The 27,712-nt window shown below is 33.7% G+C and overlaps 1 long non-coding RNA gene and 1 pseudogene across 4 annotated transcripts in view; both read left to right on the top strand.

Annotated features, from left to right (window-relative positions):
- LOC141423291 (uncharacterized) overlaps positions 1–27,712 on the top strand; it is a 389,841-nt gene that overhangs the window by 331,188 nt on the left and 30,941 nt on the right. For 2 of the 4 annotated variants that reach the window (XR_012448024.1, XR_012448026.1), the window contains exon 4: positions 20,173–26,157. The exons of the other annotated variants lie outside the window; for them this stretch is intronic. This is a non-coding gene — a long non-coding RNA (uncharacterized lncRNA). The remainder of the gene's footprint in view (positions 1–20,172; positions 26,158–27,712) is intronic. 4 annotated transcript variants of the gene reach the window in all.
- LOC141423290 (protein DEK pseudogene) lies at positions 6,927–20,136 on the top strand (annotated as a pseudogene).

The following is a 27,712-nucleotide window of genomic DNA, read 5'->3' as shown; positions in this document are numbered from 1 at the left end:
CTATCCCTCTCTCTCTCTCTCTCTCTCTCTTTCTCTCTCTCTTTCTCTTTATGATTGCATTTTCTTAAATTTTTTCTATGCTTGTTTCTAATACATTTTTATTTTTGTCTTTTCTTTTTTGGTGCTGGGATCGAACCCAGGGCCTCATGCATGCTAGGCAAGCGCACATTTTTATTTTTGAAATTGACTTTTTTTAAACCAAAATTCTTACTTAAAAAGAAACAGGAAAAAAATAAGCAATATATCAAAACTAAATATCACAGTGACTTAGTGCTATAAGAACTGTGCAAGTACTCTAGGTCTAACTTTTCATGCACGATCATATCCTCGCCAGATGTCATAGAGCTCAACTACTTCCATAATGAGAGTTCTCAGCTTTTGGATGCAGCCTATTTATGTTTAATGCTTTTTATTAGTAAGTTCTTTCTAAAACTGAACCAGGAAACTCCTATAATTATTGTACTAAGCTATACAGTCCCGTGCCCGTGTTATACAGAAAAGCACAAAATGCATGTATATATCACTTATAAAAATAATAGTCTCCAACAGTTATGAATTTAGTGAGATCCTTGTGTGCATAAACCTTTTCTAAAATTCTGTGAGTGGCCTCAATAGTAGTTCTAAAAGCTGTTTTGCAAAAATTAGATATTTTATCCCCAATTTGGACAACTCTCTTGTTCCACTTCAATTTCTCACCTGTTACATTTCCTTTAACTTCAGATGGTGTTGGAGAGACTGGAGGCTGATCTGGTTGCATGCATAAAGCTTCAGTTGGTAATGCACCTAGCTTGGGCTTGGTAGGGGTATATTAATATGAATCATAATACTTTTCATGTATTTTAAAATTATTGCTATATCTATTTATCTATCTATAGATGAATGGCTTTCAGAAAATTGCTTCTACTCACTCTGCTACAACACAATAATGTATGTCAAAGGTTGTATAATAATGTGAACACATAAAATCTCTCACACCAGAAGTACCTGGGTAGTGGCGATCATAATGCGTAGACTTAGAGGTTAGATGATCAAAATTTGTCAAATCAGATTAAGTAGAGCTTCTCTACCCAAAGTTCTCAGGAATGTTCTAGGTAGTGGAACATAAACAATTATAAAGATACTACATGCATGTGTGTGCATGCACACTTTCGTTTTTGTGGGACTTGCACAAAATATAATTCATAAGAATTTCCTGGTTTGTAACTGTATTAAATTAAAGTAATAGTATAAACACTGAGCATGTCTGTGATACCTCATAAATGTAAGAAATATGATGAAATTTTCCCTAACTTTATAGCAATTTTAGAAATTTATATGACATTTGACATGAGTTGTGAAAGTGAAAAGAAAAACTTTTATAGTATAAGCAAATTTGAATCAACTATACAAAAAATTCTTAATTATCTCTGTAAAAAATTACAAAATCACTGTCATAAGACAATGGGCAGTTGTTAAAAGGTAAATTAAAGAACTTACAGCTAGGACTGGCAGAGTGGCTCAAATGATCGAGTACCTGCCTAGCAAGCATGAAGTTCAAACCCTAGTACTACCAAAACTAAAAAAAAAATTAACATTCAGAAGTGTGTAGGGCAAGGATGCATGAGGCAGTTAATTTATTTTTTAAAAGAATATTGTAGTATTCTTGTGGAATATTTTGATGCATATGGTATATAATGGCTGTTTGAAAACTTGACATTTTTTTTCATATTCACTTTCATGACTAATTCTGCATTTGTAATTTTGTGCTATTTTTAGAAAGCCCCCTCTCACAAATTATGGATTCTAGCCCCCAAACAGCTGGATGACTGCCCACCCCCAAATGTTAGCAATAGCAATTAGATCTTTTGTCTGCTTTTTGACAGGTAGACATCCTCAGATAGTTTTCAGTTTGATGATGCTTTCCAGATTTCTGGTCAAATACCGGTTTATGGTTCCATTGCTCATTAGTGAAGACCTCACTTCTGTATAAGAATTGTGAATCAGTAGACATGAATGTTTTGGAGAAATCACAGCATTGCTGAGCAAAAATTGTACATATTTGGTTTCAGGCCTTTACAGGGCTTTGCATCTTAGATTTTCAGTTATTTATCCTATTAGGCAATATACTTCACCTTGGGTTTATGATTCAGTTCCTTCATCTATAAAGACATGGATGATAATACCTCATTCAAAATTCAGTTATATAATGAACAAATATGTATTAGTCACCTAGCTCAGCACTTGGTGTACAGTAAATGATCTGTAATGTTTGCTCTTCTTTTTATTAGTTTTTGCACAGAAACACATGCTCTGCTCTGTACCTTTCTCAAGAGACCAGAGAAAGTTTGAATATAATTTTTAAAAATATGAGTTTTCTCATTTTGCAACCAAGTTTTCTCTTGGTAATCCTATCAGACAGATTGAGCAAATGAACTACTAGTCACTGCACTCAAGCCTTCCTAGGCCTGAAGGTGTTTCAAGCAATTACACAGAGTTCTGACCTCCCAGAGGACCTGTGCTTGTCAGCTGACTCCGGAAGCTTATGGTAGAACTTCTGGTGCTTCTCTGGGCCTTCTGTGCTCAATCCTGGGCAGAAAGCCAATTATCTGGAAGGAAGATAAGAACATAAGACATTGTTCAGATTAGTTTATTTGTTTGCATATTAATTTGCCAGATTGAGAATTACCAATAGCTTTACTTTTGACAGGGTCACTTTTGGTCATTACATGTTTAACACATTAACAGAAGAACAGCCAGGAAAAGGATAGGTAGGAATAATTAGTTATTTTAAGAAGCATTGAAAATGAGTTTGAATTGAGGAAATGAAGTCATGGTAAAAGTTGGCTAAAATTACAAAGATAATAGTAATAATAAATGATGTGTCTACTTAAATACTTGAATACCTAGAGTCAATAATATGCAAGTTTAGAAAGCAAAAATAAGAGAGGTAAGTGATACAAAGGAATATTTATGTGATAAACACACACATATAGCATGCAAACAAACACAATGTGAGAGCAGACAAACAGAATGGGGAGACAGGAAGGGTGTTGAACCCAACAGCTCTTGCCTAAGTGCCTGAGAGCCATTCTTTTCCAGGTGATTTTTGTCTTGTGAAAAAATGCCAGATCATTTTCTTAATCTGGAATTTTATGGAAAATCTTATAATATTAAAATATTCAACTAGTTTAAAAACAAAACAGCACCTTTTGGGCCAAATATATAGGTTGACAGAGTTGATCTGAACCATGCATAGACATTTGGAACCTCTGGTTACAAATGAGCTCCATAACTTTTGGAGGAAATGGCTTGAGACAGGCACTGATGTCTGAGGAAAGGAAGAGTGCCAGAGAAAACTAGATTTAAGCAGGGATCTATGTGCTGAGCTGGGTCTTGAATGATATGTGCTGTATTATATGTATGTGAATATATTTACCCATGTTGTGTATAGGTGCATCTTTTGTAGAAGAAAATACGTATGCAAATGCAGGAAGATGTGGAATGGACAGCTTGTTCTCAAAGAGATGTTAAGCAATAGTCCACTGTAGGAATTTTGAGGTCTAGGGAAAGAATGGAGGTCAGGATGGTTGAAGATTGTGTGGAGTTTCTTATTTTGTTTTGCTTTCTGCTGGAAATCCAGTTTTTGTGCTCCCTCTGTCAAATATGCTTGACAGTTTTTCTTGATCTATTTGCAGTGGAAAGAAAGATATTTTCACAAATAAATTGAAGTCAAAAAAAGATGAAAAAATCTTACATTCTGTTTCTATGTTTCTACTTGATTATAATATTTAGGTATACTTTATGAAAGTAATTTCTGCGAATGGTGTTGACTGCATCTAAAAGATTAAAATTGTATATATGAAAATGCATGCTTTCCTAAGAATTTATTCTATCAAAGAAGATATAACTTAAAAACAGGTTTGTCCTATATCCCAGATATCTGGATTAGCCCATTTTATGTTTGTGTGTGTGTGTGTGTGTGTGTGTGTGTATGTGGGTTTGAAAAGAGAAAAAAATGCAACTCCCTTTCCTTAATAATAAAAAGGCCTTGTGGTTTTCCTCATCGTGAGGTCCTAATTACAATATTCCATTTAAAGGATTTTTGTCAACCCAAATTCTTGTTAAGCAAATGCTTTATATATTCTTTGCTAGAGCATAAGGCTGCAGTATTCCTAGAGGGAAAATTTGCAAAGGACCATTGAACCCAAATATATAGCAATTGTTTCATCTCAATGTCTTAAAATGTAGATTGTTCCAGAAATTTCTAACACATACAAATGCATAGATGGACAGATTTTAGGCTTATCACTTTAGAAAAATAGAGTACTACTTCATCATCATCTTTAACCAAGATCATGTTCTTCTATGAGACACAAAAGCAATTTCATTGTTGTATGCGCTACTCTTCTTAATTAGACATAAAGAAAAATTAATGATCTCTCTACCACAAATTGTTCCTTTTGCAACATCACTTCAGAATCTGCCCTTTTGTTTTTTAATCTCATAGGAAGCAAGCCAAATTTGAGTAAGTTCTGTAAAATAAAACTTGAAGTTTTGTTGTTTTATTCTTAAAAATCTATCAATTCCATTGTCCATAGGCCAAAGAGATTAATTCTACCATTTTAAATACCTTTATTATCTTTAGCTATTTTGCTCTACCCAGATCCTCAATGGATTGAGTGATTCTCCTTAAGGACATATTGAGAATAAGTAATGGTCAGGACCTAAATCCACATTCCTTTAATTTTGATGTTCATTAGACCCTATCAGCAAATGTTACACACTATATAATAGAATAGAAAAAAAAAACATTTCAAATATTCTATACATTATTAGCGTTTATATTTCTTTTCATGTCTATAACTACATCTATATGTCTTTACATTTATATTATATCCGTGTCTCCCCATATCACTCCCCTTTCCTTACTTTCTCTGCAGGATATATAGTTAAAAGTTAAATATAATACTTATGAGAATTTATTCTATAAATCTTACATTTCAGGGTCTATATTGTTAAATGATCACATCTTATCTGTATCATAGGATACAGATTTTTTGCTTGTTTATTTTATAAAGAATGAGAAATGTCAAGTTCATTTTCTTACTCTGCTAGGTCTCTGGAGAATGACAGTGTTTCCTTAGGTGGCTTCTCATCTGCTTTTTTTCCACAGCCAAAACACATTTGTCCTACTGTTTCTCTTTTCTAACTAAAATCCATCAAATCAACATGGTAGCCATAACACTTGCATTATTCTTTGAAATAGTATGGGTTTTAAAAAAAACCCAGCTGTGAAATATCCACTGAGTGGCATTTGTGATTTTATACCACACTCCATAAACAGAATATCTAAGTTTTTATCTTTTTTAATTTTATAACAGTTTTCCTCCTACATTCTTTCTATTCAACTCTTTTTAAAGTTTACAAAACTTTCTTTTCTTATCAATTGAATTTATCAGATACTTATATACCCACAAATATTTTCCTTTGTGTTAGCCACTTACCAACACTAACAGATTCCTTTAAAAATATTGGAGACATAGTTTATAAATAAGTTGTATGAATATCTTTGATATTTTTAAAGCACAGTTTAGAATCTGTTACCTATTTTTTGTTAACAATATATAGAACAGTCATGAATAAGGCTGTTTTTTCTTAAAATGGTAAATACATAGTTTCCTTTTTGATTATGAAAGTAATACATGTCTTGTTTTTTTTTTTTTTTTTTTTTTTTTTTTTTTTTTGGAGTCTGTCTGTGCTTTCTTTTTTTTTTTTTTTTTTTTTTTTTCATTTTTCTTTTATTATTCATATGTGCATACAAGGCTTGGTTCATTTCTCCCCCCTGCCCCCACCCCCTCCCTTACCACCCACTCCACCCCCTCCCGCTCCCCCCCTCAATACCCAGCAGAAACTATTTTGCCCTTATCTCTAATTTTGTTGTAGAGAGAGTATAAGCAATAATAGGAAGGAACAAGGGGTTTTGCTGGTTGAGATAAGGATAGCTATACAGGGCATTGACTCACATTGATTTCCTGTGTGTGGGTGTTACCTTCTAGGTTAATTCTTTTTGATCTAACCTTTTCTCTAGTTCCTGGTCCCCTTTTCCTATTGGCCTCAGTTGCTTTAAGGTATCTGCTTTAGTTTCTCTGCGTTAAGGGCAACAAATGCTAGCTAGTTTTTTAGGTGTCTTACCTATCCTCACCCCTCCCTTGTGTGCTCTCGCTTTTATCATGTGCTCATAGTCCAATCCCCTTGTTGTGTTTGCCCTTGATCTAATGTCCACATATGAGGGAGAACATACGATTTTTGGTCTTTTGAGCCAGGCTAACCTCACTCAGAATGATGTTCTCCAATTCCATCCATTTACCAGCGAATGATAACATTTCGTTCTTCTTCATGGCTGCATAAAATTCCATTGTGTATAGATACCACATTTTCTTAATCCATTCGTCAGTGCTGGGACATCTTGGCTGTTTCCATAACTTGGCTATTGTGAATAGTGCTGCAATAAACATGGATGTGCAGGTGCCTCTGGAGTAACAGTCTTTTGGGTATATCCCCAAGAGTGGTATTGCTGGATCAAATGGTAGATCGATGTCCATCTTTTTAAGTAGCCTCCAAATTTTTTTCCAGAGTGGTTGTACTAGTCTACATTCCCACCAACAGTGTAAAAGGGTTCCTTTTTCCCCACATCCTCGCCAACACCTGTTGTTGGTGGTGTTGCTGATGATGGCTATTCTAACAGGGGTGAGGTGGAATCTTAGTGTGGTTTTAATTTGCATTTCCTTTATTGCTAGAGATGGTGAGCATTTTTTCATGTGTTTTCTGGCCATTTGAATTTCTTCTTTTGAGAAAGTTCTGTTTAGTTCACATGCCCATTTACATGTCTTGTTTTAAAACATCAAAATTCAGGAAAGATACAAGGAGAAAATGAGACAATCACCAGTAATCCTAAAATGCAGGGATAATGCTTGCACTATTTTTAGCATATATTATATATCTTGACAAACATAAGTGCAATGTATTGGACATCTTCCCAAGTCACTACATAATCCTATGTTAACAACAGCAGATTATCACATATGAAATTGTATAATAATCTGTTTAAATAATCTCTATTACCATCATATCTCATTTTAATGCACATTGCTTTCTTGTGCTTTGCAGATACTGCATTTTCTTACAAATCAAGGATTGGTTGCACCCCTGCATCAAACAATTTATTGGTGCTATTTTTTCAACAGCACATGCTTCCTTCATCTCTCTGTATCACATTTCACTAATTCTCTCAGTATTTCAAGCTATTTGATTATTATTATATTTGTTACAGTGACCTGTGGTCAGTGATCATTGATGTATGTTGTAATTGTTTCAGGGCACCAGGCACTTTAGACTGTGAACTTAATAATGTCTGGGTTCTAACTGCTCCAACTAGCCATTTCTTCCTATCTTTTCTCTGCTCAGGCCTCACTATTCCCTAAAATACAACAATATTGAAATTAATAATTAATGGTTCTATACATTAACAATTAATCATTAACAATTAATGATTCTATAATGGTTACTAAGTGATCACATAAATGGAGGAGTCACAAGTCTCTCATTGTAAAGGAAATGTTAGAAATAATTAAGCTTAGTGAAGAAGGTGTGTCCATAGTAGAGATAAGCTACAAGTTAGACCTTTTGTGTCCAACAACATACCAAGTTGTGAATGCAAAGCAGAAGTTCTTGAAGGAAAGTGCTATTCCAATGAGCACATAGATGATTAGAAAGCAAATAGCCTTATTGCTCTTGTATAGAAAGTTTTAGTGGTCTAGATTAGAAGATCAAATAAGCAACAACATTCTCTTAGAAGCCAAATCCTAATTTCTTCACTTCTCTGAAAGTTACGAAAAGAAAAGTGAGGAAGCTGCAGAAGAGTTGGAAGCTAGCAGAGGTTGGTTCATGGGGTTTGCACAAGGAAACTGTCTCCACAGTATAAAGGCAAGGTGGAGCTTCAAGTGCTTCAGAAGTTTTAGCTAAGATAATGAGTGAAGACAGATACACAAAGCCAGTTTTGAAGGTAAAGGAAACAGCCTTCTCTTTGGGAGAAAATCCCTTCTAGGTCTTTCATAGCTGGAGAGAAGTCATTGTCTGGTTTCAAAAGTTGAAAGAACAGATTGAATCTCTTATTGGGGGCTAAGGCAACTGACTTTAAGTTGAAGCCAATGATCCTTTACCGTTCAAGATATACTAGTGCCTCTAAGAGTTATATTAAATCTTCTCTGCTTGTGCTCTGTTAATGGAACAACAAAGCCTGGGTGACAGCAAATCTATTCACAGCTTAGTTTATTGAGTATTCTATGTCTACTGTTGAAATGACTGCTGAGGAAAAAAAGATTCTTTTCAGAATATTACTTTTCATTGACAATATCTCATCCAGGAAACTGATGGGGATATATGAGATTGGTATTATTTTCATACCTGCCAATGTAACATCTATAGATCCTGAATCAAGATGTAATTTGACTTTCAAGTCTTATTAGTTGAGTAGTGCACCTCATAAGGGTATAGCTACTATAGATAATATTCCTTCTGATTAATCTGGTCAAAGTTGAAAGTCTTCTAGAAAAGATCAACCATTCTAGATGTCATAAAGAACATTCATGATTCATGGCAGGAGGTCAAAATATCAATATTAACAGGAGTTTCATAAGAAGTTGATTCCAACCCTCATGGATGACTTTGAGGGTTCAGGACATCAGTGGAGGAAGTAACTGTGAATGTGGTGGAAACAGAGAAGCAGAATTAGAAGTGGAGCTTGAAGAATTGCCAGCATTACTGCAATCGTGTGGTAAGAACTTTATGAGACAAAGAGTTGCTTTTTATGGATGAGCAAAGAAATTGGTTTCTTGAGATTGAACCTACTCCTGGTTAAGATGCTGAGAACATTGTTAAAATGACAACAAAGGATTTAGAAAATTGCATAAACTTACCTCATTAAGTGTGGCAGGGTTAGAGAGAATTTACTCCAATTTTGAAAGAGGTCCTGCTGTGGGAAAAATGTTATAAATAGTATTATATACTAAAAATAAATCATTTGTGAAAGGGAAAGTCAATCAATATAGCAAACTTCAATGTTGACTTATTTTAAAAAATTGGTACAGCCACCATCGTGATCAGTCAGCAGCCTTCAACATCAAGGCAAGACCTCCACCAGTGAAAAGATTATGACTCAGAGAAGAATTAACTGTGCTGTAAACAGATGTGCTGTCACCCAGGCTTTGTTGTTCCATTAGCAGAGCACAGGCAGAAAAGATTTAGCATAATAACCATTTTGTAGCAATAAAGCATTTTTAAGTCAGGCATATACATTATTTTTAGGGACATAATGCTATGAACATTTAATAGGCTATGGTATAGTATAAACATAACGTTATATTTACCAGGAAAACCAAAAGAAAAATGTGATTTTATTTAGCATGGTATTTGCTTTGTTTTGATGGCTTAAAAACAAACATGAACTATGTCCAAGATATGTTGGTATTGAGTATTTAATTTCTTATTTTTACTTACCATTTTATTTGTTTATTGTTTGGGGATATTGTCTCACTATGTTGTCCACAATGGTCTCACATTCCTCAGCTGAATCAATCCTTGTGACTCAGCCTCTCAAATAGCTTGGACTACAGACAGATGCCAACATGCTTAGCTTATTGCTTATTTTTGTATTGCAAAAAACACTGATAGGCATTTTTACATAAATTTATTTGCACACTTTGTGATTATTGTCTTAGAAAACTTCCTAGGAGTGAAATTTCAAGTGGTGGAATTTTTATTCAGCTCTTTACATATATCTGGCTAATTGCCTACAAGGATAGCTGTACCATTTAACTCTACTTGTGAAGGAAATAACTCTTTTTTGACTTGTGATCTGCAGTAAAAATAGACAAAAGGACAAAATATCTGTAAAACTGTTTTTAGACATTGGGCAAAAGATAGGTAAAGGTCTATAATCCCCACAAAAAAGGGAATCAAGTGAGGTAAACTATAAATATTTCTGGCTTTCTACCTGGAAGCAATTTCCATAATGTCATAAGGGGAGAAAAATCCAAATAGCTTGAGTTGAAGAGACAGAGACTAAATTTTGTGAAAAGTGTACCACCAGTATTTGTGATGATACTGAGACAAGAGACATTATCACTTATTTGCAGAGCAGTTTTTGATAAAGTACTGATTACTTCAGAGAGGGGAAGTCATTACTTGGGCAAAAAATCAGCTATTGCAGAAGCCAGGATTACTATAGATCTCCACGACGAATGATTTCTAAACTTCCCATAAGACTGGGAACCATTTGTGTACTCAGTAAGAGTAGAGAAACCTATTGACTACACAAGGCACTTAATAGAGCTCCAACGTGTCAAACACCTTACTGGTCTGACTCAACTAACCCTAGAATAAACGTTATTGAAGTCTGCCTCAATGAACTGTGAAACTGTTTGCAAAATTACCAGACTGAACCACAAATAACTTAGTCTACCAAAACAAAGTCCGACACATTTAAAGGCATGTAGCAAAATTCATCACTCAGCAGTGTACAAATCATGGAGTCACAGTGTTCTGAGTCACATAAAAAATTGATATGCTTGCTGAGACTCATAATTGGGAAAAAATTAATAGAAATAGATCCAGAATTATAGAATTGGCTGGTAGGGAATTTAAAGTTACTTTTATAAATATGCTCAATGATATAAAGGCAAACATGAATCTAATGAGGAAAAATGGATAATATAAAAAATGATACAAATAAAACATCTAGAGAGGTCCAGTTCCCCACGGAGACCGCCCCGTCCTCTGCCTGCGGGACCGAGGGCACCGCGGCGACCGAAGCGTCCATCTTCTTTCCCTGGCCCGCAGGTAGGTCCGCAGCATGTCCTCCTCGGCCCCTGCTGCAGAGGGAGAGGGAACCCCCGCTCCACCCGCGTCGGAGAAGGACCCTGAAATGCCCGGGCCCAGGGAGGAGAGCGAGGAGGAGGACGAGGACGAGGACGAGGAGGAAGAGAAAGAAAAGAGTCTCATCGTGGAAGGCAAGAGGGAAAAGAAAAAAGTAGAGAGGTTGATAATGCAAGTATCTTCCTTACAGAGAGAGCCATTTACAATCGCACAAGGAAAGGGGCAGAAGCTTTGTGAAATTGAGAGGATACATTTCTTTCTGAGTAAGAAGAAAACAGATGAGCTTAGAAATCTACATAAATTGCTTTACAACAAACCAGGCACGGTGTCCTCATTAAAGAAGAATGTGGGTCAGTGCAGTGGCTTTCCATTTGAAAAAGGAAGTATCCAGTATAAAAAGAAGGAAGAAATGTTGAAAAAATTAAGAAATGCCATGTTAAAAAGCATCTGTGAGGTTCTTGATTTGGAGAGAACTGGTGAAAAGGATCTTGAATTTCTTAATGCATCCAAAGCCTTCTGGCAAACCATTGCCAAAAATCTAAAAAAAATTCTAGCAAAGGGAATAAAAAGGAATGGAACAGTTCTGGAATGGTAAGGAAGGCAAAGTGAACCAAATGTCCTGAAATTCTGTCAGATGAATCTAGTAGTGATGAAGAAGAAAAGAAAAATAAGGAAGAATCATCAGATGATGAAGAAAAAGAAAGTGAAGAGGAGCAGCCACCAAAAAAGACCTCTAAAAGAGAAAAACCTAAACAGAAAGCTACTTCAAAAAGTAAGAAGTCTGTAAAAAGTGCTAACGTGAAGAAGGCAGACAGCAGCACAATCAAGAAGAATCAAAACACTTCCAAAAAAAAAATGAATCTGAAGATAGCTCAGATGATGAGCCTTTAATTAAAAAATTGAAGAAACCACCTACAGATGATGAATTAAAGGAAACAGTAAAGAAATTATTGGCCAATGCTAACTTGGAAGAAGTCACAATGAAGCAGATTTGCAAACAGGTATATGAAAATTATCCTGCTTATGATTTAACTGAGTGAAAAGATTTCATTAAAACAACTGTAAAAGAGCTAATTTCTTGAGATAGAGGACAGATGATTTGTTCCCATAGATTTGAAGATCTGATTTATACCATTATACCCACAAAGAGAATGTATTTCCTTTTCTAAATCTTTGTTAAATGTTGTGTTGGTAGAACTTACTGCTGACCTTTTTATCTGGAGTGTTACATATAATTGAGTTTGGCATTTTTAAATTGCATTTCTATGCAGTTTTTAGTTTAAAATCTTGCATGGCAATAATTGTCCCTTGCTTTTATAGTTGTATTTTGTACATTTTGGATTTCTTTATATAAGGTCATAGATTCTTGAACTGTTGTGGGTTTTAGTGCACTTAATACTAGCTTACATAAGACATACTTTTAATCAAGTAGAAAAGCTATTACAACTGGCTTTTATACCTGCAGAGATTATTGCAGTATTTAGTATATGAAATATTTTGAATACAGCTCTATTCTGTCCATGTGACAACTTAGTGGCAGTGTGTGTGTCATATTAAGTTACACGAGCTACCTGTCCAGATGACTGAATTGGAATTTCTCCTGCATGTATATATATGTCGAATTGTCAGCATGACAGAAGTGACAGATATTATTTTTGTATTTTTCAAAAAACAATTTGTTGTATATAATTTTTTTATTTCTTTTGTGCAGATCAATTTTTAAACTCATGTAGGTAGGTATCTTTCCACTTGTAAACTATGAAATGTCAGTGTTCAGCCAGGCAGTATGACAGAGCAGTGAAAGTCAGAGTTCAGTGATGGGAACACTGAGGAACTGTCTAGTTCTGCTTTGCCCTGAAAGTGTCATCAATTTGTAGTTTTAGTGTTAACTGCAGAAGTATCTATATACATTTTATATTGAGGACAGACCAAAAATCAACACATCAGAACTTCAAAACTTTGGGAAAGGGTGGGATTAAGCACATTTGGTTTCTAGTAAGTGAAGTGATTTTTATTAACTGCTTTTGACCATATAAAATGCTGGTATTTACAAGAAACTCGGCCTCCTTCCTTCATAATTATGATAAATGTGTGAGCAATAGTGGGTATTTCTAATGAGCGATGTATACCTATTTTTAACATTAAAGAAATTTAATGTATTTGTAGAATCAGGGCTGTAGGGTTTTAAATTTTGGCCAATCAGGATTCTAGGTGATCAAATATATGGACCATCCCTGAATTTGAAAGCCAAAATTTTGTCTTTTAAATTGACTGTCTCTAAGTCAGTTTATTAAATAATCTATCTCTGAATTTTAAAATAAAATATGCTGCTTATGACAATTAGATATTTGATGTACCAAATGAGTGTTTAAAAATCTTTGCATCATAGGACAGAAGTATATAAAAATGGTATGTTGAGTGTTAACTGGTGTTTCTTGATAAAAGTATACTTGGTAAGAATGAATGGGATAAGCAATTAAACCTAAAAATTGGCCTTTGATTTTAAGTATCTAATTTGTTCTTATAAGTCTTGTCAATAAAAATAAAATAAAAAAAAAAACCAAATAAAACATCTAGAAATGAAAAATAAAATATCATGAATTAAAATTTCACTGGGGTGGGATTTGCAGTACACTAGATACTGCCAAAGAGACTAAGTCAATAATAGAAAGTCATAACATGAGAAATTCTGCTAGTTCAACTACAGAATGAAAAAGACTTAATAATTTACAGTTTCAGGAATCCACTCAATATCACTATCATCTGTCTATCTATCTATCTATCTATCTATCTGTCTGTCTATCTATCGATTTTTTCTGTGTATCTATCTAAAACATATGTGTAATCAGAAGACCAGAAGTAAAGAATGAAAGAAGGAGAAACAAAATTTTTTCAGAATTTGGTGGATGCTACGAATTGACAGATCCAAGAAACTCAATCAACTTTAAGTCTGACAAATACAAGCAAAACCAAGCCAAGTAACATCATAATAAAATTAACTGAAAATAAGTGACAAAGAGAATAAATAAAAACAGCAAAAGAAAAAGGACAGATGACATCAAAAGGTTAAGGGTGAGAAATATAGGCTTCTTGTCAGAAACTAAGCAACATAACAAGGGAACAATATTTAAATACTGAAAGGAAAAATAACCCATAACATCCTAGGTACAGGAAAATATCATTCAACAATGAAATCTAAATAAAGACTTTTTCAGATAAGAGCTGAGAGAATTCTTTGTCAGCAGGCAAGAAATTCTCAAGGGCACTTTTGAGGCAGTAGGAAAATGAAAGGTATCTACACAAAGGTACAAAATTGTAACAATGGTAAACACTTATGCAAATAAGAGTGTTTCTCTCCTTTTTATTTACTTAAAATATAATCAACTGTTCAAAGCAAAAGTAATAGCAGTATACTGTGTTACATTACAGCATAAGTTCCAGGAAATACGTTGTATCATTATCATAAGGGACAGGAGAGGAAAATGGCAGTATACTTCTGTAAACTACTGCTGTATAAATGAAATGATACATTATTTGAATGTAGTTTCTGGTAATTTAAAGTTAAATATCATTAAGCCTCAAAAAATAAGAGCAGGAGAAAATGCAGGTGAATTTGAACCCAAAAAAAAAAAAATACTCCATGAGAAAACAGTAAAAATGAAAGACAATTGCAACAACATATAGAAAGCAAATAGCAACGTGGTACAATTAAATCCAACTGTGTTGATAATTACATGAATGAAGTTTAAATACTCTAAGTGGAAGAAAAGGACTTTGTTGGTATTTAACCAAACAAACAAAAATCATGGCTCCATTGCATCATGTCTGAGAAATAGGTACTTCAAAGACAAATAAAAGATAAAAGAATGGGGAACGTATCCCAGAAATATAATATTAATATTAGATAAAATAGTCATTTGGATAAGAAATTTTAGGAAGAACAAAGAGGAATATTTTATAAATGATCCCTGGGTCTATTCACCAGAACACATAAAAATCTTAAATATGTTCTTGCTTAAAATAAAACTTCTAAATACAAAAAACAAAACTTGTAGAATTGATAAAAAACAAAAGTTATTACAATTCACAATCATAATTGAAAATGCCAACACTTTTCTAAGTAACTGATACTATAAGTAAACAAAACATCAGTAAAGATATTAAAGACATGAATATTATCAGTCAAGTTGGCCAAACAAACACAAGAATGGTGTGATCAAGAACAATCAGTTACATATTCTTTTTAGAAGAACATGCAGCATCTGCCAAGATGAATAGTTTGCTGGATTATAAGACAGATCTCAATAAATTTTATAAAAATTGAAATCACAGAGTATATTATTTTACAACAATAACATCGAACTCAATAGAAGTCAATGGCAGAAAGATAGCTGGAAAATCTCTAAGTATTTGGAACTTATTATTTAAATAATACTGGGTCAAAATTGATTAAAAGGAAAGTGAGAACTTTTTTAAAGTAAGCTGTATTGAAAACACAACATGCCATATCTTGAGGGATACAAGTAAATAAGAATTTAAAAGTAAATGTATGAGTTTTAAGGCTTTAGTAGAAATTTTTTAAAAGGAGTTGGAAATGTAGCTCAGTGGTAGAGTACCTGCCTACCATGTAAAGGGCCCTAGTTTTGATCCCTCACACTGCAAAAATACAAATAAAAATGAGGGAAAAAGCTAAGATTAATGTTGTAATCTTCTAAGTTAATAAGCTGATTAAATCCAAAGTAAGTTCAGATAAAAATAATATGAACATGAACGTAATACAATAAAAGAGAAAACAATAAAACCATATAGAAAAGGTATAAAACACAGCTTCTTTTTCCCAAAGATTGATAAATTTTTATCAGATCTGATCAATACACATTCACAAAAAGAACAAATTGCCATTTTCAGACATGAATGGGGGAGAGGGATATAAGTACATATCCTATAGGCATTAAAAAGAAAACTGATTATAATGAACAACTTTATGTCAATTCATTCAAATAACTCAGATGAAATGGAAAATTCCTTGACAGACACCTACTATCAAAACTGACTCAAGAAAAAGAAAATATTAATAGCTTTATTACAGTTAAAGAAAATGAATTTGTTTTTAAAAGCTGTTCCACAAAGTAAATTCCATGTCCAGAAAGCTTCACTAATAAATTCTATCAAACATTCAAGGAAAAAATACCAGTCCTACACAAACCTTAGAAAATAAAGATGGACAACTTACCTACTAATATTATGAGACCATTCATTATTACCCTGGTCCCCAAACTATACAAATAAAAGATTATTGGAAACCTACAAAATCCTAGACATAAAGATCCTTAACAGAACATTATCAAATTGAATCTAGCAATATTTAAAAAGTATACTCCATGACAAGTTGGATTTGTTCTACAAATATAAGCTTTATTTAATGATTGAAAATCATCCATACAATTTATTACATTTGGAGAATAAAAATTGCAATATTTACTATATAGTAAATAATCCATATAATCATCTAAGTAACAATGAAAATACACTTGCCGAAATTTAATTCCCGCAAATAAACACATACCAAAATAAGAGTAGGTTACTTTTTCAGGCAGAAAATGGGTATCTGTGCAAAACCTATACTTAAAGGTTAGAACTGAATGCTTTCTCCTTGAAATTGAGAATGAGGCAAGAATTTCTGCTCTCTCAACTTTTATTCAAGGCATCCTAGCCTTGAAAACAAAACAACAACAAAAAAATGAATACAAGGACTAGAGTTGGGAAGAATGAGGTACATACTTAAGCTTTTAAATGATATGTTCAAATATGTGAAAAGAAAAATCCTAAGAAATGTACAAAAAGCCTACTAGAACAAATAAATTTAGCAGTCACAGTATTTAAACCTAATATACAAAAGTCAAGAACATTTTTATATACTTATAAAATTAGAAGATAAAAGGTCAAGGGCCACCTATTTAAATGCTTCAGAAGATAGGCAAAAACATAAAGTAAGAAGTATAGAGAGAATTGGCCCAATTATACCAGATCCTTAGGAAATGCTTTTGCTGAAAAGCAATGACTTCTTACTTGGGTTGATGAGGTTACTAAAAGTAGATAAAAACCTGGCATTCCTGTCTTCATTTTGATCTGTCTCCTTTACTTTGGGTCAGACATTTTCCTAACCACATATACACATATTAATCATTTAAGGAATATCTGTCTCATTCCCCTTCAAATCTGAGCACACAAAGATAAGAGTAGCTTAGATGTTTTACTGTCACTTTTACAACGTCTTGCTTCTGACCCCCAAAAAAGCATATGAAAATTCCACTTATTTTCCTAAACCTGCAGTCACCTTGGATTTTAGGAACAGCAGAGCCTCACAGATACATCACTCCTTGTGAGATCACTCCAGTATGCAGGATCAATCATCTCCTAGGAAAAGTATTCTCCCCTCAAGTGATAAGGGCTTCTTCAGGCCATCTTACAGCATCAAACTGAGATAGTGATCCACCAGACAACCATTTGACCAAGATTGTTTAATTATGCATACCGCTCACCCTCTATCCTAATTCTTTTTTTTTTTTTAATGGAATTTTCATCCAGATGTAGTGGCACACAGCTGTAATTCTAGCTACTCAAGAGGCAAAGGCAGGAAGATCACCTGTCTGAGGCCAGCCCAGACATGGGTAGCAAGGCTCTGTCTCACAAACAAAAATAAAAATGAATATTTTTGAAAGGGGGCCTTGTGGGAGTAACTCAAATCATAGAGAACCTGTCTCACATCCTGAAAGCCCTGAGTTCAATCCCTAGTATGACATAAAAACAAACAAAATCCTAAGGCTCATATCACTACTTTGAAATGCCTAATTTCCATCTTCTCTAAATGGCCATTTTGATTAAAATCATTTCATGCCTTTCCACCATTATTTCCTTTAGAGAAAGTAGCCAGACCTGACAGGTTGGAATCCCATGAATTAGCCTCTCTCTGGCCTAGAATTCTGGTTATATAACGATAACTGGAAGATGAAGAACTCATCTAAAATCTTTCTGATTGTATATTTTAAAAACTAAGTTTCCAGAAAAACAATAATGTCTGAGAATATATAAGTTCAGAATTTGTGGTATCATAAAATTAGCCTTAGTTAGAGTGTAGAAAGTTCTCTTTAAGATGTAACTTCAATGGTTTAAATTGCCTTTTAAGTTTTTTTGCTGTCTTTTATACTTTCGTCTTTGGTGAAACGTTAACTTTTTAAATTTCATTAGCAGCTAATAAGAGTAATTCAATCTTAGTCAATTTCTTCACACCATTGTGAACTTTAAAATATTTTAATTTCAAACTGGTTACCAAGTTTGAAGAAAATAATGAGTTTCTAAGTTTTTAGGAAATTAAAAAGAAATTAACAGTTTTTTTCAATCTGGAGAACTGGTAATACAGATGAGACTTGTAAAAGAGAGAATGAGAAATACTAGAAACACTAGGAATAAATAATTCCTCTGAATAAATAATCTCTTCTGCCTTTCCTTACTTTCATTATAAAGCTTTTGAGAGAAAGAAAATACAATTGTGTTATGTTTTTCATTAATCAATCATGAAGCATTTATGCTTATGAATCTTTCAGATTGAAAAACAATGAAGAAATCTTTAGAGGTATGTCTTGAAAGTTCTAAGGTAGGGCCATGGTTGACCCTGCATAATTTTTAAATATTAATAAACTAAAACTAAAAATTAACTGATACATGAGAATATAGGAAGAGTAAAAGGTCATAGAAGAGATGAGAGCAATATGATGAAATACATAAAAGGCTTATTTTAGTACTGGCATTTCTATCTCTATTTTTTAACTTATTCATTCTTAAAATATCTCACATGTTGTGAGGCCCCCCTATTGCCCAAGGTGATTAGATACTGTATTTTCCAGCATTATCTTGGGATGTTTTTTCTTTCACAGAATCCCTCTCCTACCTCCCGATTCAGCCTGCTCTCCTTAAAAATCTATCAAGAGAAACTGTATTTATCTCTCTCTCTCTCTCATTTGTTCTCCTCTTTTCTCCCTCATTTGGTAAATCACCATAGGAAAGACAGTAGCCATTTGACTTTAGAGGGAAGTCTATTTTAAGTACTAGCTGCTTGGGGGTAGGTTGAGACTTTAATCCTTCATCTCCTTTTCTTTAACCATGCTAGCTAGCAGATAGTCAGCAGGAAAGTAAAAGTGGAGCTTTCAGAAAGAAAACATTCTCAGTAGAAAGTAGTGGTCTATTATGAGGTTGAACAAAGTAGTTCTCCTGAAATAATTTTCCAGGAATGCATGTTATAACACCTTGATTTGTTATAAAAGTATTAGAAGAAGAAAGAACAGAAGAGGGAGAGAAAAAGAAAAGAAAAGAAAAAGAAATTTAAAAATTAAAGAAAACCTAATAAGGCAAAGTGATAAACTCTTTTTTCCTCTGACTTCCCATAATTAATTTGTAACTTTTGACAACTATTTATTCATGCTTCATGAATTGAAATCAGGGCACTTATTGCTAATTTTAATGTTGCTGTTATAGTTTCTGTGTTTATTTTGAGCATGTTCACCTGTTTTTAATATTTTAAGATGTTAGATGAGGAGTAGAATTTTTCTAAAGACAATGAGAAATATCAGCTTTTCCCGAGTTCAGTTTGGGCATCAATGGTAGTTAATGTGCTTATCCCTGAACCTCTGTTAAATGTTTTTATTCAGTTAGTATTTGCCAAATTTCTGTGTCACAATTGGCAACAATTGTTCTTGCTGTTGTTATTATTTTCTGAGGCAATCATGTGGCAGCTGGAGGCTAGAAAATGTCTCATTTCTCAGCATTAATGACCGAATTCCACTGAAAGACATTAAGTACTGAATTAGATCATTCTGAGTCACAGAGATGAAACTTACATTTTTAGGACTTACTCTTTTACTTCAGGATGTTTGAGGAAATAAATTTGTTTCTATGCTAATAATACCATTGAATCATTTGATTGTATTTTTTGAATGACATAAGAAAATTCATCTTGGATAAACCTTGGTTTTTATGGTTTTTATCTGTACATTTTTTTAATGTGTCCTAAATTTCCCAAATTAGTAACTTTGCTATTCTATGCTTGCATCAGAGCAAATTTTTTCAGAGTTTGTTGTACAAACTAATATTGATAATTAGGTCTGTGTGTATCTGTGTGTGTGTGTGTGTGTCTTTGAATTTCACTACCTTTTATAGTCCTGTTTTAGTGTTAAATATACATTTAAACTTAACATTTTCTCTCAGGTTGATGGAGTGGCTCAAGTGGTAGAGTGCCTGCCTAGTAAGCATTGAAGTCTTGAGTTCAAACCCCAGTACTGCCAAAAAAAAAAAAAAAGGTAACTTATTATTTTCCCTGTTTTAGAAGATGCTTAGCTGGCTATCACAGATCATTCTTTTTGCTGGGGCAGATATAAGAAAATGAGTTTTCTAGTCTGAAGAATAGTTTTATACCACTGGCATGAACTTAGTCCTCACACTGTTAGTAAATTTCTATGGATAAGGCTAAGATAGCTAACAGGAGGATATTACTTTAAAACTTTTGGGCATTTAAGCAAAAATTTCACAGGATTTATATATATATATATAATATATATGTGTACTATGATTACAAGTGTATGTTAATGTCTTATTACAAGTTCTTCCAGAATCTGGACATAGGGTGCAATACCCAGAAGCAAATTACAGTGCTTTGTATTATCCTTCCTATCTGATTTCCAACTTGGCCCCACTACATGTCTGTTATTATTACATGAGTCACTTTGTTTCTTAATTATGTGAGCTTACTTGAAAGCCATCAGTAATTGTTAAACCAGAGAGAGAGAGAGAGGATATAATGTATATAGTTTTTTGGCTTCTTTATTTAATAATCCTACAGTGAAGTGATCATTAAAATGACAATATTCTCCTGGTCATTAATTACTACTTATCTTGTTTCCTTCTTAATAGATGTTACTTAATACTGAAAGAGTTATGCTCTTTGTTCTTTGCCAACATTAATTTTCTTAAGATTCGGTATACAATTTGATGAAAAAAGTTATAGAAAATGAAAGTTTACACATAAGTATCTAAAGCACACTTTAACTCATAAATCAATTCTAATTAAGATACAGTAGGTCTTAATTTAATTTTAGTAGGTCCAAATTTCAAAAAGTAGAAAAGTAAATACGATTATGTGTGTATTATATATTTGGCTAGTAAGAATTATAATATCAAATATGCTTGAGAATGTCAGAGCAACCTTAGCAGAGATGTTAAATGAGCTAAAATGCTGATGAAGATAAGAGTCAATTGGATGGAACACTGTAGTGCTAACATGTTGACAATGTTGAGTAAGCTATGGCACTAATGAGTATATCAGCATGGAAATAGTTTGATTGCTGTGTTTTAGGAAGATCACTCTGGAAGATACAGGGAAGATGGATTAGAGGGAAGAAAGAATTTTATTGTGGGAGTTCTGTCTTAGCAAGAGATGATAATGGCCTCTCCTAGATGAAATGGAAAGTTAAGGGATGGATTTCAATGACATTTGGGGCATAAAATTGATAGGACTTCTTGACTACTTGAGTAATTTGAAGGAGAAGACAAGCATAAAGTTACATTTCTGTTTAGAACAACTGGGTAGATATGAATACCAGATCCAGAAGAGAGGAAGCAAAACTTTTGGACAATATTCCTAAGCATGAGAAAATTTTCATTTATCTCTACCCACTTTTTCACAGTACGTAGTTTGTTTCTCTCTTTCTTAGACTATCTACCACCTTATTTCTGGCCTGCCAGGATGTTTATAAACATTTAGCATCTATTAAGAGTACACTATCCCAACTTAGAAATTCTTGTCTACAAATAGTCAACAAATATTCCAACTTAAAAGAAACATTATTCTAGGAAGCTAGATGATGAAATGCTTGGATCTAACATCATATGATTTATAATATCAGGTTCTTAACTTCATCATTTCAGCCTGATGGCTTAGTTGTAATCAAGAAAGAAAAATTTAAAAAGTGGGATTAATTTAGAATTTTGTTTGGTATTATTTCCCAGAATTTGAAATTATTTTCCCATTTTGAGTGGATGGTGAGAATTGGGGATTTAGGTTGGGGTAATATTGAGAAACTAAACATCCTTTTATTTGCCTGACACTATGCTGCACTTTTAAATATTACCACATTTAATTTTGTCAAAATACTTAGACCCTTTGCACATGAGTAACAGAATGAAATAGTTAAAGAACAAGTGGGACTGAATGGGCACTCTGTCTGCTTTACTCTAAAATGCAAGAAATAATACCATCAAATATGCACTTGAAAAGCAAGCATATCCATTTGAAACAAGAGTTTTGAACCCAAGGCCCCAAATTCTAGAATTCTACATGTCAGACTCGGCCACTTAAACCTGTATGCCAAATAAAGGGACATAAAGGAGATTTAGTACATGGCCCAGGATACACTGTGGGAAGAGGCAAAGTAAGCACTCAGCCCATCTTCAGCCATCTTTGAGGTATAGACATGAGTTTTCGCTTTAAGTAGACAAAGAATTAGGTTAGAGGACAACAGGTACACATAGTTAAACAGTCCCAGTCACATATGTGTTCCAGTTTGACCATTATCTGAGTCCCTGCTCTTCAAGGGTTCCAGAGAAGTTGTTATAGCTATCATCATTTGAGGGGAACAGTATGGTTCCCAAGACATGATTATTCCTGCTCCAGGGTACAGCCTCATCATTATAGGTATTTGTCCTTATTTGGAGGTAGTGTCTCTTGCAAGGCTGTGATGTTCCTTAGGGGTAGTTTCAGTTCTTTGTTATAAAGATGTTATCGGTCATTCCTGTCCATCTTTGATTCCAAAGTGGCTGCATGAGAAAATGGCTCAGAGCAAAGGACAACACATACAAAAAGGAAACAGAGGTGCCAAGATTTTCTCCTGTTTTTACTTAATTCCTGGGCCCAAGGAGGCAGTGCTTTTCAGCAAAAGCAGTTAAAGTGCCTCTTACACATTTAATTCTTGGAACTCTAATCTCAACAATCTATCCTGGTAGCTGAGCATGGAAATTCCCTCCAGCTGTTTGGATTTTGGGCAAATTAGACCCAGTCTCTGTGGAGTGCATATTTTTGACAGCTGCTTTAAGAATGTCTTGAAAGACTACTGTTCTAAGAGTTCTAAACATTTTCTCTAATTTATTTCTCTCCATGACATCCATGACATCCTTGATTAAAGCTAGGGCTTTAATCCAGTCAGTTGTTCTTCTTGTGCTGTGCTTTCATGGAGAAAACGAGTTTCAGGTTTGTGTGATTATTAGACAAATATGACATAACATGTAATGTCAATCCAAGAATTTTCTTCATATTTTCATGTGTTCTTTGAACATCAGAACCAAATAATAATAATCACTTTAATAATGTCCTTCACACAGGTTTAACTTACAACACTGGGTTCTTCTCCATAGATAGTTTGAGGTTAGAACCTTCACTGAGTGATAAATGACAGTATTTACAATATTCTTCCTTGCCTGTTCTCTAGTGTTTGCTTTAGGAGTAGATGATGGTGGACATATTGTTTTCCATTATGCCATCTAAGTTGTTTAAAAAATATGCTCAGTAATTTTTACAGAAATCACTCAGCAGCCATACTGAGAATCATAAACTCTTCAAGGTTCAGAAAGTTTTCATGATAGTTTTTTATCAGTTTCCTTTTCATCATCCAGTGAAATTGTTTGTGTCATCAATGCCTTTTCTTTTTGTAGTATGTATGTGTTTAAGTTAATACATGAACTTTCTTTTCTCTCTCATTTACTTCTACCCTTGACTCTTAGAAAATTTCATAATTGCCCTTGTCTGTTTTATACTTCTAGCTCTATTTGCCTTTTACTCTTTTAGATTACTCTACCTACTTCCTCCATCTCTTTTCAGTTTTGAATTTTAATTTGTTATTTTTTGCTCCTGGAATATCCTTTACTGCCTTTGTTAATCTCTGTCCTTCTTTTCCTGGAGATGCTTTAGCTCACTCTTTGAGTTGGTGGAAATTTTATTCATATTTACAACAGTGGATGATGGCATATTGTGCACTAGGAATGGGGCTGGTTTCTAGGGATGTGGTTATGAATACAGAATGGATCTGTGGCACAACAGCAGCAAAGGACAGAAATAATTAAGCAACACTTACAACACAATGTGATAAGAGATAGGGTAAAAGGAAACATTTAGATTTGTTAAGGGACATCTGGAGCACATAGTTCGGAAGTATTTCCACATATGAGTTAATCATGGGGGGAGGTGAAATTTCTTAGGCATGTAGAAAACTTTCTGATTATATTAAAAGAACTTTCTGGAAGTTTTCCTGGCCTGGAACACTTCACAAAAGCATGCAAATTGGTACTTTATGGGTATTGAAACTAGTTCAGTGTAACTGAATGTATATACTGCTTCTGTGCAGCTTCAGAGACTCTTGTGGTTTCTAGTGTTTATGTTTTTATGCTTTTTTTCTTGGATCAAGAATAGGACTTTTGTATTGTACTTTCATTATGACTTCCGACGTGCCGTAATTTATGATTCACCTCACAGATAATGGGAGTCTTATTATTATTATTGACTAATTTTAGGTGCCTGGGGCAGGTATGGAAATACATTTCCAAGTTTGTCATAATGAATGAGGTTGATATCCAGTTTGTTCATCTCATAGGGAAGTCAGAATGTGATGGTTTTAGTGTTTTATTGGCAAACATTCAATTTCAGGTTACTTGTTGCAAAGTATGGAGCATGGTATGTATGTTAAAGTGTGCAATTATACTAAGCAAAGGAGTATTCTATTCTGGAATAGAATAATGTACAACCTGGATTATAATTCAGAGACTCCTTGAATTATAATGATGGAATAGTTCTTTGGTAATAAATGATCTAGATTTTTCATATTGCAGATAAGGAAACTAAAAGTCAGAGAGGTAATAAATGAGATGGAGTGAGGTGAATTTGTTTGTTTTTTTTTTTGAGACAGTGTCTCTATGTAACTCAGGCTGACCTTGAAGTCACTGTGTAGTGTTAGTCTGGACTTGAGTCTGTGATCCTCCTTCCTCAGCCTCCAAGTTGTAGGGATTATAAACGTGATCAACTATACTCAGTGTGAAGACAAATTTTTAATTTTTTAAAATTTCTAACACTTTTGAGAATAATTGTCCCAGGTATATGCCATTTCTGTTGCTTACATAAGTTATGTGATCAACTTTTTACATTAATAAACTAGCAAATGTAGTACAGATTATTTCCAGGTAAAAACTAAAGAATTGTTAAGGGAAGAGTTTGAGTCTTGGGACAGTATATACAAATATATTGATAAATGTTGAGGCTACATAGTGAGACCCTGTTTCTAATAAATAAATATGTTTCAGTTAATAAGTAGCACAAGTGATGTCAGAACATAGTCAGCCACATCAGTGTCCAGTTTTTCATTCTTCCTACTTATCAGAAAAAGAACAAGAAGAGGGCTTGAAGAAAGAAGAGGAGGGAAAGAAGGAGAAGTATCACTTGTTTATGTTTATTATTCATCATTCACAATGTTTAGCACAATCACACAGTATTGTATTTAATCTTCATATTAATATTCTAAGATAGATATTGTCAAAGAAACTGATTCTTAAAGAAGTTATAGTCCTTTCTAGTTTATAGCCACATAGCAAGTGTTATAGATATTCCAAAGCCTGTCTTTACACAACCGACTCTCATGCTGTTCCTCATTTCCTGTATTAAAAAAGGAAAAGGATGTTGTATACTTTATTTAAATTCTATTTTATTTCTCTAAAGAAGTAGATTGAAAACCCTTAAAAAATGAAAGAAATAAAACTCTGACTCTGAATCATGCTATGTTGATAGTATCAACACTTTCCGGGAAAAATGTAAATATATTTCTGGATTAAGTGAAAGTACAGCATTAAAAGTTAATATCAAAACTGAAACAAAGCCATGTTTGTGAAGCACACATCAACAGCAGTGCATTGGATCAAAGGATGTGATCTCACTTCACAGTAAAACAGGTCCTGCAAGCCCAGGTAGCTCAGGAAGCAGAATGGTAATTATTCACAGAAGAAAGCAGCCAGTGTACTGTTACAATACTACAGTAGAAAGTCAGAAGGTCACTGAGCTTGCCAGGTAAATGACACAACCTGAAACTGCTTGGCCCCCTTTAAAAAGAAATAGTAAAATGGGAGAGAATGAAGCAAGTTTACCTAACACGTCTTTGCCAGGTACGTTCCAACATCTTCTGAAATGTTCACAATCAGGAATTTAAGCAGTGTGGATGACACTCAGCGTGTGCGTGCGCGCGTGTGTGTGTGTGTGTGTGTGTGTGTGTATGCCTACATGTGCTCTGCCACTGTTTCAGGGTGCTCTGTGATTGTTGGAAAAAAGACTGTGGTGGTTGTTGACTTAGAAGAACCATGTTCTCTCTTCGTGTCCAGTAACTTAACCAACATAGAATCACAAGTTTGGGGAAAACAGATAAAGCCTTTTAAACCCCATTGTAATGCTCAGAAATGCAACCAACTTCCTGCATGTTCTCATGTTAGAACTTTTCCAACACTGTCAGAATATTGACTTTTGTCTCTCCCTGTGGAATTTTTATTCGTAATTAAGTGTTGCTATCTCTTGGGTTTGCAAGCTAAATGTCCCTGTAATTGATATAACTATACTTTTTTAAAGGTATCTCTACTTGGGGTCAGGGGAGAGCTTATCAGTTGGGGGGAGTGTTTTATTTTACAAGTCTTACTTCATCAGATACCTTTGTCCTTTGAAGGGACTGGCTTTGTTGACATTGGCTTGACCAGGCATCTATAGTTAGGCTTTTTGTTGGAAACAAATAAAGGTGGCTCACAAAATTTCCTTTTTTTGAGTGAGAGAACATGTTTCTTAAAAAAAGAAACAGAAAACTAGTCAATACTTACTTATTGAATGATTTCTAGTAGTCTTGTAAATTTCTTATAAATTATTTACCAAATTGCAAATAAAAGTTTGGTTAAGGCATATTTTTTTAAATGTACTTTAGAATGAAAAAAAACACATTATTTGATAATTACAGTTTTGATTATGTTGTTGTGAAATTATAATGTGCCATTAAGAAAATCTGTACACTATCCAGTTTTTCATTCAGTATATATATAATCAAGAATATAACTACACCTATGAAATATAAGACATTTGTGAATAAAAATCAGATGATTGTAGACATGCCTGGTCATTAAAGTATATCACCCACTTTATAGCATAATTGTTATATTATTATTTGGTTTCTTTGGTCTTCAGTATACCTGCTTAAGAATCCCAGAATCTTATTTTGTATCTACTTCTTTCCTAAAATTTAAAAAAATAGTGTGTATGGTATTTTTACTATTGCAATGCAATTTGAATTTAAAAGATTAAAATAAAGGTCATTTAATGAATTTTATTGAAGAGAAACAGCAAGATGAAAGGATCATTAAGCATAATTCTATGAGGATACTTTATTTTGTATGTGTTTTATGAACCAGATGTTATCATGTACATAATTGTAATATATACCTTAATTGCTGATATTTTTCCCTTGGAAAAGCATATGGGAAATAGCTATCTTGTTAGAAATGTTCATATAATAATGATTTTGTACAACATGTACACAATTTTCTGGAAACATGGAATAGCTAATCCTAATAGCCTGTTGGTACATTACATGTCATGCGTCAGGGATTGAAATAAACCAAGGAGTAAACAGACCTCTTTCCTCTTCTCTTATCATCTCTCTTTGTGTTGGGATCGTGCATAATATTT

This window comes from Castor canadensis, chromosome 5 (assembly GCF_047511655.1).
Source record: "Castor canadensis chromosome 5, mCasCan1.hap1v2, whole genome shotgun sequence".
NCBI lineage: Eukaryota > Metazoa > Chordata > Mammalia > Rodentia > Castoridae > Castor > Castor canadensis.
This window is presented reverse-complemented; position numbering and strand designations above follow the sequence as displayed.